Source organism: Adiantum capillus-veneris, chromosome 22, assembly GCF_014529385.1.
Source record: "Adiantum capillus-veneris isolate H3 chromosome 22, ASM1452938v2, whole genome shotgun sequence".
NCBI lineage: Eukaryota > Viridiplantae > Streptophyta > Polypodiopsida > Polypodiales > Pteridaceae > Adiantum > Adiantum capillus-veneris.
In genome coordinates this window covers 42,319,530-42,332,650 of record NC_140952.1, presented here as the reverse complement: position 1 = coordinate 42,332,650, position 13,121 = coordinate 42,319,530, and the positions used below count along the sequence as shown (strand labels likewise).

The window sequence follows — 13,121 nt, the reverse complement described above, 5'->3', positions numbered from 1 at the left end:
TTATTAGTGATTGCCAGAGGAGCACGCATTGGCCTGTTATATCCTATGCATATGTGTGAGGTTCAAGACAGTGCATTCTCAATTTTGTTGCTAGCATGCTTTGAGAGAGAGACGAGACATTTTGCTTTTGTAGGTGAGCTCCACCATGCTCACGAAACAAAGCATGTAGTTAAGCAAGACATATTCTATAGAGACATAGATAGAGCGACAGTACTCTAGTGAGACACATCAGGTGTTGTCAGACTTTGTGCAGGCTGAGTTAGATAATGTATGCTCCCTAGAGACATATAAGAGATGAAAAACATGGAGTTATTTGATATGCTCATGTTAGAGGATGATGAGTTGGTGCCAAGATGCACAATTTTGCCTATGGGTGACCGGGACACATGTTTCTCAGTGTCGGTGTTGACACATCCATACGTGATGTGTAGTCTTGATGATGCAGTGATTGCAGATTGCGCAAGGGAGGCGAGTACAATGAGGGTGGTGCATATTTTGTCTGCATTCGAGCGTCTCATGTTCGACTTGTTAGTGTCGAGGCTTGGTCTACTAGCAGATGCAGTGGGAGTATTTGGCGTGGTAGGGGTGTCAGTCGTGCGATTGGCTGACACTAGCATGATGCATAGTGGAGTTTTGCAGACCATACAAAGTGCTTTGTGGTTCAGGCTCTAGCATAAGTATGCATGCTTGCCTACCACCATAGCCAAAACAATTGTGTGTAGATCGAGATAGTGAGCCATTTGGGCATATGTTGAGAGAGATTCTCACTTAGTTTCTTGTACATACTAGTAGTTTATCTAGTAGGTCTCACTTATCCGCGCATCGCCTCTAAGTGAGAGTTTGTTGGGGTAAAGGCGCTACGTTACGCCTTTCGCCCGAGCTGGACGTCGGGTGTTCGGCTGCTCGCCCACCATGTGTACATGTCCCCAACCGCGTGTCCACCATGTGGACATGTCCCCAGCCGCGCGTCCACCATGTGTACATGCCCTTATTCATTATACATATATGAATAAGGAGAACCTCACTCACAACTTCCAAAGGTTGCTCCATCCCACAGCGTCTTGTATGCCTCCCCTTCCCCGCATGCATCACACCGCACCGCGCACACACGCACTCACAGGTTCATGATGTACCGTGATGTTCTACCTTGTCAAAATGCTACTATATTTGGTACAATTTTCCCCTAAGAGTCCTGTGGCTATCCAAATTCATTTTTGTAATTGGAATAGTGTGATGATCGAGAGCGATGAGATAGAAGATAGAAAGATTTTTTAGTCTTTCAGTTGTTGATTAACTTATAAAGAAAGATATCCTTTCTTGTTAGGTTCAATTCTTGAGGTTGACATCTATAAAGAGTCTCCTTGTCCAATCCGTCCACTCCTCTAAGTCTTCACAAGAATATGCTAGTGCTTGAAGGCTATGCTATGGATGTTTGTCGCAATGGCGACCCGCTAACAAATAGGTTAGTGTTGGTTCCTCTTGAACCCAATTAATAAATCCCCCACATCACCTCCAAATGAAAATCTTCATTATACTATGGCATGGAGGATCCCATGTGTTCCATGTACCTACTACCCACTTCACATGAGGCCATTATAGTCTCCATTGTTTGCTAGCAAATGAGAATCAATCTTCCTTGTAGCAGACTTTGATGCAAGTTCCCTTTATTTTTGGTAGAGTAAATTTGCTATTCGTAGGCCAATGCTAAACTTTCCAATCAAATTCAACCTCACAAATAGGCACCATAACAATGTTGAGACTTTCTAAGACTCTGAGATCATCACGTTTTCATTAGGCACCATAAAAATGTTGAGACTTTCTAACACTATGAGATCATCACGTTTTCATTTTCGTTGAGGTCAACCCAGGTAGCTAGCTTGTTTGTTACTTTTCAATTTAGGTTGTTTCTATCCCAAATCTCGATTAAGTGCATTAATCCTAGGTTGTTAATTAGTTTCCGGGCTATCTCTCTCCAAAAGGGATTTAATGAAACACCTTCAATTTGAGCGATCCAGAGCGGATCAATAGGTGATGGAGTCCTTGAATTATTTGGTTGTCTGCCTTTATTCCAATGCTTTCGATGTTTTGGCACACCGCACAAGCTTACCTATGATGCCAGCTAGTTTAACATTTTCCTAGAATGATGCCTATATTTTTTCATGCACTCCTATCCCTTTCCACCGGCCCCAAAGTGAGGTTAGCATTACCTTCTCTATCTTCTCATGGAGGCCTAAGCAAGATCCCGGTTTACTATAACCACCACAAACTTGGCACATTTAGGCTTTTGCATGGATCATCAAGTTGAATATTCTAATTTCACCGTGCTCCCTAGGACTAAAACCACACTCCTGTTTTCCCATCGCCACAGTGTCATAGCTTGGAATTCTTCTTCCATAAGCAACAATTCACACACTGAAGACCTCTTTCCAGTGTGGAAGGGAAGAAACACATATTCCATCTTTTCATGTTGCTCTTGATTTTGGCCATGACCCTCTGAAACTTTTGTTTATGAGAGACTCCTATCCCTGATGTGGCCCCAAAGTGGCGCACCATCATTCATCTAGGGGCAATTTCACCCGACGAATCAACAAGGACAAATGAATCACTCTCTCGCAAGGATACCGATCTCCACTTATGCAAGTGGATAGTACAACTCTTGATAGATATCTTGAATTTTTCTATCGAGTACGATCATCGTTTTAAGGCATGTATTGCAAATTTGTCTAAGTTATCGAGTCTAATTTTGCACAGAGTCATTTCCAGGTTCAAATTTGCAAGGATTAGCATATTCAAACTTCAAAGTCCTTGAAATGATTTCTTGAGGTCACTATAATAAAAGGACTTGTTGTTGCTTGTTAAATCGTGAGACAATAGCCTTTAAAGTTTTGTAGAAGCAAGCTTTGCAAAAGCTAATAGGCATCATCCATGTGTTCATATGACGTCACGCATGACATGATGAAAGAGAGTGTTCTTGGAGAAAACCAAAACTTTACAATGTTCTTGGAGAAAACCAAAAACGGGCAGGGAATGGACTCTCGAGTCTGGAGATAGGTGCAGGGCCGATCAAAATCTAACCAAGATTTTCTGATTTTAGCCGGTTAAAATACACCGTGCCCCGGTTTTTTTCTAACACTGGATAGGTGGATTACAATTTACATATATGTGCAAGGTTGGAAATTGGGTAGCTCAAAGCCGGATAACTTTCATGACGATGGTTTTGGTGGGAAGAGACTTATAAATGGGCTGTACTTTAAGGATGGAAACGGTGAGGAGGCGACCATCCCAAACGGCCCTTGCATTGTCCAGGCTAGCGTTGGGCGGGAACACAAATCTGCGCCCAAAACCGCGGCCTCATTTTACAACAAGCAAGTTGCCATTCTCGGCCTGCACTTGGACGCCATGTATGGGCAACCCTAAACAAACCAATTAGAAGGTTTGTAAGCAAGTCCGCCACACAACTCAGAAATTAGGACGTCTATGAAGAGTAAGAATACCTGAGAGGTTGGAGCTGACAATGTAAGCAACAACTGTCTCTTGCACATCCATTGGTCAGTCACAGGATCCACCTACTCTCTCTCTCTCTCTCTTCCTGATCTCTCTCTCTCTCTCTCTCTCTCTCTCCTTTTCCAGCGTTTTGCATTCTACATTGGATTCCACTGTCCTTTATATCGTTTGCAGCACTACAATACTCAACCCTTGACAAGTGGCCAAATCAGCTCCTCACACGTGGCAGGCTACTATTGTTCCCGCGGGGGCTATAGCAACCATCTAACATGCTTGAAACGCCTCTGCTTGACGAAGATAAGAAGATGCCCTTATGAGACACACACACACACACACAGAGAGAGAGAGAGAGAGAGAGAGAGAGAGAGAGAGAGAGAGGGGGGGAGGAAAAGAGTTTCTCTCCGTGGAAATTTAGCACCTCAATTATTTACTGCACACTTGATGGTTTCCATTGATTTATGGTAGCAAAGTTCTACCACCGTGGCTCACAATCTCCACGCTAGGAACATCCTGCAATCATGCCTCACAATCTCCACGTTTATCTTGTGTTGCATCAACTTATGAGACAAGTCTTTTTGAGCACTGAAAGACTCGGATTATGCCATATAAAGCCAAAGTGTTGGAAGCAATAATGTAATGTGACCCTATAGGTAATGGGACCCGATACCAACCAAAAAACTTGTGTTTATCAATCTTCCACCTACATCAATCAAATCAAGAACAAATTATGCAGGAAACCAATTTAATTAGAGTAAACAAACTTAAACAAAAACCTGACACCACCTTCGTAGCATTCTAGCACTCAACAAACAAACGAAGAAAGCTTCGAGAGAGGGATCTCTCACAATTATGGTTGAAGACAAGCCTCTAATATCGTATTAAATAAAGATACATCTACACAAAAGAAAGGACCAATTGAAAGAACTTAAGGACCATGATTATCATCTACACAATAATTCCCTCTACTATTATGAAAAACAGGGAAATCCTAGTAGATATTGATTGTGAAAGGCTCTCATAAAGTATCATAAAGTAGTGACCAAACAAAAATTTATTGTTTGACACTCTTTTCACGCTTGTCTTTAGGACTCGTCAATTGGACTCCGAAGATATGTGTACTACAACAATTGTCGAGGCTGGTTTTGTTGTTTTTGGACCCTTCCCTGGGAATATCTGCCAGAAAATTGGATGAAGCTTAACAAGGATTTTCTTACTAGTGCCTAGCAAGGGCTACATCATGTGCTTTCTAGGGCTCAAATTAGACATTAATTACTCAACTTATGGTCGGTTCATTTCTCTCTGCAGTCTTGGACATCTATAAGCAACGAAGATTGATGTGAATACAATTAATATTGTGCTCGGCATTGATTTACTTGATATCTGGTGAGCCAAACTAGATGCTTGTTAATGGTTCGATTTATATGTATGCTAGATGTGATGCACCTTGGAAAGCGCATCAAGTTTTAATGAAATGGTTCAAGGGTTTTTTCCCACCGACGCGGTTTATGGGTGAGCATCATAGATCACTGGCAATGTCAAATGTGATGTCGTGATTACTAGATTGATATGTAAGCCAAATGTTAAGCTTTTCAATGATTGTGTTGATATGTATGGTAAGTGATGCTTTTATGAAAGCAAAATTAGTTCTTAAATGGCTTTCCATCTAGAATTTCATCACTTTGAATGCTTTGATTAATAATAGGCCCAGCATAGTTGTGGTCGGGATCCCAAGGGAAGGGGCCTATCAGAGAAGCATGTTGTGCCTGGCAGTGCTGTCGTCAAAGTTTATGCCAAGTGTGGTGCCCTCATGAAATTAGCCAAATTTCCCTCATGCAAAATCTTAGCATGGGTGAGAGAATCCACTTTGAAATTGTCGTGCTTGGTGGGGTTGTTGGCAGAACCTGTTGTGATAGAGGGTTATAGTTTGAATAAGAAGACTGAGGGCACATGGTAGCGAGAAGAGAGAAGAGAAGATCGAAGATCATGAGCTCGTAGAGTCTGTGAGAGTGCTTGACTGCCTTGGAAGATGCAGAAAAAGTTTCTCAGTATTACCAAGGCATCCCTGTTCTGCGGTGCTTCTGCAGAATTTCATGCATAGTTGGATCGGAGCTTCTGCAGCATCATCGGTTCACTCATATGCTAAGGAATAGTGATATTAGTATTACTCAGCAAGATTGGGAGTTAAAAATAGTACTGAAAGTCATACAAAGTGGAGTCAAAAGGAACGATAGAGTTGGGAGAGATTTTTGACAGCGACTAATAAACTTTGCAGGGGGGTCATAACTTCTCAGAGGCTCTACCTTAAGCTCAACAGTTCGCTCTCAAACCGAATGTTTCTCTCTCTCTCTCTCTCTCTCTCTCTCTCTCTCTCTCTCTCTCTCTCTCTCGTCCTCAAGCTTGAAGCTCCTAAGCTCCAACTCCATTAGACCATAACTAATCACTCTGTGTGTGTGTGTGTGTGTGTGTGTCTCTTTCTCTCTCTCTCTCTCTCTCTCTCTCTCTCTCTCTCATCCATTATTAAGCTCCCATAGTCGTTATTTCTCTCTCACTCTGTCACGGCCAGCTGCCAAGCGGGCCCAAGCCTCACCATTTTGAAACTAGCAAAGAGAGAACCACATACATATAAATTGTTAATCTATGGGACGTACTAGCGGACTCGACTAGTTCATGGAGGCTACAAGAGATAGCTAATCTATCAAAAAACCCAAAGTTTAAGTGGTCTCTAGCTAACACGGTCTCAAATGTGTGTTAGACATCAAAAGCGACTTTCTTTTACCGTCTACCCTCATGGGTTTCACGCTTCAGTACCCCCCTCTATAACGTGCGTTCACGGGGTATTAAAAAAACCTCTCTTTTAACAAGCTTGAATGAATAAAATGACCCCTTATTTTACGATTTTTTTTTCACAATTGAATATAAAAACCTCTTATTTCAATGTATCTCTGTTGAATTGCCTAAAATTTTTGCATTTTAAAACTCCTTCTTTCAAACTTACGCTATACATTAACATGATTACATAGTACACCCCTTGAGCTTTTATCGCAACCTTATCCAGACAAGTTTGTATAGCTACGAGACTCCGAATGGAACAAAAGTTAGTGATTAGCAAGAGCAAAGTATCCTCAACACTCTCACGTACTCAAATGTCATTTCTCACACAGACAAATTCCCGCATAAGATAAATAGTCTATTTTTAGGTCACCCGATTTCGATGTCGGAAGCACTCTATAGTTTCCTCTAGACGTGCTCTATCTACTCCTAAGGTCAAAAACCAATTTTGGTGCGTGTATTGTGCATAGGAAGCAAAAATAGCTCGTACACGAGCACGACTAAAAATAGCTCGTAGAAGAGCACGACTAAAAACATACTTTTATCATAACTTATGTTAAACTAAAAATAGCTCGCAGTCGTGCTCGTAAACGAGCATGACTAAAAACATACTTTTATCGCAACTTATGTTAAACGAAAGAGCTTTCACTTGCGAATGCATTGGTATGCTCGAAATAGCAATGTAACAGAGTACAATAGAGACAAAAAGAGTTGAATAAATAGTAGACTCACAATAAACTTCTACAACGAACGTTCACTTCATTTTCCAAAAAACTTCACTCAATAGTGATATGTTAAGGTGGATGGGTTAGTGTGCCATTCATGGCATCAACATGATGAGAATAAGATTAGCGTAGGACTTGATAATGGACACATAGTGAAATGCAATGTAGTTCCAAAGAAAAAGATAGACTTAATATTATTCATCATAATTTGCCTTTATATAGGTATATACAAACAAAGAACCTTTTGGCACATGAGCACATCTTATCATAATTTACCTCTATATAGGTATATACAAACAAACAACCTTTTGACACATGAGCACAAGATGTGGTTAGCGATGCACAAACACAAGTGGCTAGTCTTTACACATGGGTTGTAAGAGATTCTTTACATAGGTTATTGACACATAAATTTTTCTTGGTGGAAGAGATTGTTCACATAAGAGATGCAACAAAAGACATCATCCCAACAATCTTCCCCTATGTGGGTTTTGGTTGCATATCACTCATATAAGATTATCCTCCCTTCAAAACACACTAGGGTGAGGCATGAAGCACACAAAACACAAGCCTAGCCTTGAACACAAATATAGCTCCTTTAAACACAAAGGGTGTAGGCATACAAAATATCAGGGTGTATGTAGGGGCACACACAAGCCTCTCTTGGCAAAAATAGAGTTTAATGTACAATTGAGAGAATTCTCATAGTATATCATTGTGTACCAAGCCAAGAATGTTTTTGTTCTCATTGGTAGAATCTTCAGTGGTGGCAAGGTTGATTTTTTATTTTTCTTTATCCTTGAAATTCTCTTTGTGATTGGTAACTTGTGAAGATTTTTTGTGAATCTGCTTTATTTTGTAGCATGGTTGTTCTTGCTACAAACGCGGCAATGGTTGACCTCATAGCAATCTTTTGAAAGATGATTAATCTTCCACAATGTGTATACTTTAAATGAATTTTGTGGTTTTGATTGTAGCGGTTGGATGAGATTACAAAAGCACCATTGGTCTGTAGATGATTGCCTTGGAGTTTCTTTTCATGCCCTTGAAGAGAGTTTATTACATCTTCAATTTTAGAAACATGGTCTTTCTCTTTAAGCACTATTACAATTTGGCCAAAATTTGCATCTGGTGTACTGATTTGAGAAGCATAGCAATTTGGTCTTCATTATCTACAACGCATTTTATATATGTCAACTATGTGCAAATACTTTTGAGCCTATTTACCACTATGAAAATCTCCAAGTGTTTACCGCACTGTTTTATCGCGTTTTGTAAAGAGAAGGTGCAAATTCAATGAGAGAAACAAGAGACAGGAGGGCGGGGGGGGGGGGGTCATTTGTGTGTTTAAAGTATTACTACGACTTTCTCCGCTGTTATTATCGCTGTTATTACCGCGCTCATTACCGTCATTATATCCGCTGCCCAAATTTAGCACCTAAACTTACAAATTCTGGATTAACCCCCTCCCCCCCTCCCCCCCCCCTCCAATTCAAATTTTGGTGTTTCCCTCCTCTCAGATTAAAGAATATTGTATATAATTTTCAAATATAAAAAAGAAGAGAGAGAGAGAGAGAGAGAGAGGGAGGGAGAAAGAAAGAGAAAGAGGGGGGAGAAGGAGGCGGGGGATATAAGATTACTCTTGGTTACAACTAAAATAATCATTGTCAATTGATTAACATAATTGAGCATATTCTCAAATCTAAAGAGAGGAAGAGGAGGGAGAGAGAGGTGAATGGATTACACGACCAAAAAAATTCATAACTGCAGAATTTTTATGAATCATCTTCAAAAGATCTCTACATGAAGCATCATCCAATTCTAAGCCCATGGCTCCTAAATCAATAAAGAGAGAAATGGAATTGTCGTTTGTGGATGCATTGCCAGCTTCATTATCTTAGAGTTCGTCATCCTTCATCTCATCATCTTCATCATCATGACAGTCATCCTTGCTAAGACTTGCTGCCGCCGGACTTGATTCATTGACCTTCCTCTCCTCTGTTTCCACCTCATCCAAAGCTGGAGGTGGAAGAGGGTCGAAGATAATCTCCACTTCATTAGTGGAAAAATGGTTCTCCCCCGAGGTGTTACGGGAATTACGAACCAAAGTTTTGGTTGGTGGATTGTTGGGATATAGATGACCTATAAAATAGAAGCTCAAAGTGAGTAACATTGGTACAACTAACACTACAAGTAAATAAGAATGAAAAAGGTACATGTCACTCACCTTATCATAATTGCACGATAAAACTAAATTGTCATACCTCCCCGTGTGATGCACACTAGAGTCCACCATGTAGAGGCCATTTTCATGTCGTCTAGACACATTTGCAAACCACTTGCACTCGAAGATAAAGCTATGAAAGGTTCTAAAATTAAACTTTAGTATCCTTTCAATAGTTCTGCAGTACTTGGATTCATCACAGTCTGTGTCAAAGTTGCCCATGATGGCACAATCCATGGTGGTTTTCTGCTCGTCAATGTGGCGCATACAAAAGTAACCACCCTTTGACCACATGCAGTTAAAGGAAAGGCACTACAAAATAGAAAAATATATTAATTTATCAAAGACATATTAAAGATAATTTCAAGAAATAGTGGGACAATATGGTTTAGGTATATGAGTACTCTACCTCGTGTATACTCCCATTCTTTGTTGGTGATGTCTTCTCCGCGCGCTTTTGCCTCGGTCATTCTCTCATGAATCCACTCTGCACAAATGAGATATGGGAAACATGCAAGGTGTTTAGGCACTGGGGTTTCCCTCCTTCATCCATGTGCTTGTTTCCATGCTTCCCTCTCTTGCAAACGCCTTGCCTTTGCCACTGTCCACAAGTCCACCCACTTGGTCATAATCTCTACATTGAGAATGCAAAAGTTATCGACCACTCGGGATAGATTCATATCCATGTTAAGTAGTTTCCCCTTTCCACTTTTCAAGTGTTAAGTCATCCTTGCATCTTCCTCGTCTGACCACATGCAAGGCATTGAAGGATCAACTTGTACCAAATACTGTGATATGTAAACAATTGCCTCTTGAACAATCCACCCTTCGGCCATACATGCCTCTGGTTGAGACCGTAGCCACACAAAATCTTTGAGAGTATTTAAAAACCTCTCTAAGAAGAACATCCATCATGCGTGCACTACTCCACATATAGCTATCTCCTCCACCACGTGAAACAAGACGTGAATTTGACTAAGAAGGACCGATCGAGGAAATTCATCTTCAATGGCACACACAGTTTCTACTGCAAGTGTTTGAGCAGCAGGGATAGCATCTATTTTGATTTCCTTGGAGCTCACAAATCTGCAAGAAAATACACAAGGATACACTAAGTTCTAGTTGAAATTATTGTGTACATAAAAAAGGTGTAGTTGAGTGGAGTCTTGTGGTGTATCTTACTAGCTCTCCTAGTTTGAAAATAGTGTCCCTGTCTTTCTTGTCCCAACATATACACATACTCACCGGTAGAATGAACTACAATGTAAATCAAGGAAAGGGAAAGTGAGTGATAGTCATACACACAAACTATAGATAGGATAGGGAGTATGAAGATTACCTGAAGCATCTTGTGCCAATCATGGGACTTCAACCCATACAATTGAACGCTTCCACCATTCTTCGCTTTTGTGAGAGCTCCCTTTAGCGACCTCATGTATCCTCTTGGTGTGCGAATAGAGGTGATGGTACCCTTCACCTTATCTAATTATTCTTTTGCTAGCATCCATGGTGCTTTAGGAAGCACAATCTTTCCATTTGGGGCACGCCCTAGAGTAGAACAGGCGGGGAGATGTTTTAAAAGCCTCAAATCCTCCCTCGTACCGAAAGAGTCCTTCTTGCCAATAATGTGGTCCCATAGTGTTTGGGCTACATTCTTGAATATGTGCATGGGATCCAAGAGGTGTTGTATTTTTAAGTCCTTCCAATATGGAAGCCTTAAAAATATGGAATACCTTGACATACCTTTTGGTGGAGGACACGGAGCCGGATTGTTGTTGTGGTGTTCCTCTCAAATGGTTGCCCAATCTGCCATCGTGATCTTTAGAGGAGCCTTTCCATTTGTTGGAGGCTTGTTCTTGTTATGTTCTTGGGGTAAGAAAATATTATTGTTTGGATAGATTACCTTGTGCAAGGAATCGGGTTTCTCCATCACTAACGATGACCCGCAAGTAGGACATGCATTGTGTCCCAATGTGGACAGCCCTGCATACATATCATATGGTTAGAGAGATTAGTGAACTAAAGTGAGCTAAAGGGAGAGAAGAAATGAGGGAAAGAGAGATAGAGGACAGGGGGTTACCAAAAATCTCTCCAAGCCCAGGATAGTCGTGCATAGTCCACATAAGGATTCCCCTCACTTGAGCCTCTCTCCCCCCCTTTGCAAGTGAGACATCGACAATAGGAATTCCTCTCCATAAATCCTCCAACTCCTCAATGAGGGGCTTGAGGTAAATGTCAATATTTGACAATTTGTACTTCCTTGGCACAATCAAGGAAAGAAGTATATTGCCATCCTTGGTTGTCTCCCATGGTGGAATATCGTGGTTGATGATCACCATAGGCCAAGTGCCACGTTGACACCATTACTTACTAATCCAAGCCTCAAGTGTCGAGTCTCCAACCCAAACTTTGGCCATCGAGTTTCAATGTGCCTCCATGCAGAGGAATCGGTAGGGACACACATCATTCCATCATTTGAGCGATGGTCTACGTGCCACGCGAGAAGATCCATGATAGACCTGCTTTTAAACATGTGTTGGATGCGATGAATTAATGGAAAATGTCTTAATACCTTGCAAGGTAGGTGTGCCCCGCTCACACCTATCTTGTACCGTGCCTCCCCGCACACGGGACAGGAGGTAGCATGTGCTGCTCATTGCAGAATAGCATGCAATCATTGACGCACGGATGGATGCGCTCATACTCCATTCCATGTGTAGTGACATACGATCTAGCTCTCTGATGATATGGCGGCATGTGTAGATCTTCGGGCAACATTTTGCCCATCAAACTAGAACAAACATGCGTATTAGTATAATTCCTAGAAGACGACACCATAAAGAGAGAGTATATAGTGCATCGACACTTACATTACTCCAACCTAATTTTTCTTGCAAGTTGAGTACTTCCAACGATGCTCGGAGCACCGAGTACCGTACACTGTCGTAAAGAGGTGTTTGGGCACTCTCATCAATCTATCCTCTGTTTTGGCAGTTTGTTTAGTGCAGGGCTGACAATCCTCCTCGCACACATCACGCTCACGATCTAGTAGCTCATCACACATGTCAAACATGTGCTCATCTTCTACCTCAAAGTGCGACGAAGACGTCGTTGTAGAGTCAATGAGAGGATAACTATGCGGTGCACCCAAATTGCCTAGTCGCTCTTGCCTCTGTCGTTTGGCCTTGCACGCTGGTGCACCATCATCGAACACAAACCAATGAGGCACCTCCTCAAGCGATGGGTGAGTCCCGCTATCATCCCTTTGAGCGCTTTTTCGAGGATGCCATAGCCCTTCGTTCTCCACGTGCTCCAAAGCAATGCGTTTCAAGCAAGGAATTGCCCTTTTGCACTTGGCACAAGGACAAGGTAGATTTTCCTTGAGCGAACGATCTTGCTCTGGGCCTCCAGGAGGACCACGATCATCCCAGTCGATGTCTTGCACACGTGAAAAGTTGTTTATTTAGTCATGTCTCCTAAAAAATAAATAATTTAAAAAACGCTCAATTCCATTTGAAAAATTACAGGTAGTTAAAGTCAAAGGGAATAAATAACAATGAGTGTTAAAAATATTTTTAACTAAAAGAGTTTTAAAAAAATCAATTAATAAACATTTAAAAGTAGTACAAAATAAAGTATCCATAAAAAATTAAAAATCTTCATTAAAAAACTCAAAAGGCTAAAAAATGAAATAATGTATAGCTAAGGGTAGAGGGAGTGGTTTGTACCCCCTCCCTCTGCAACCTCGAATTTGCATGTATCTATTTGAAATGACTAGCCGCGATAATATAGGCAGTAATACCTGGCACCTAAAAAAGGAAAGAAGGCAGAGTATGCCG

At 41.2% G+C, this 13,121-nt stretch overlaps 1 pseudogene; it reads right to left on the bottom strand.

The window, feature by feature from the left end:
- Nucleotides 1-3,104: 3,104 nt before the first annotated feature.
- Nucleotides 3,105-3,546, bottom strand: LOC147429223 (uncharacterized; annotated as a pseudogene).
- Nucleotides 3,547-13,121: the final 9,575 nt, after the last annotated feature.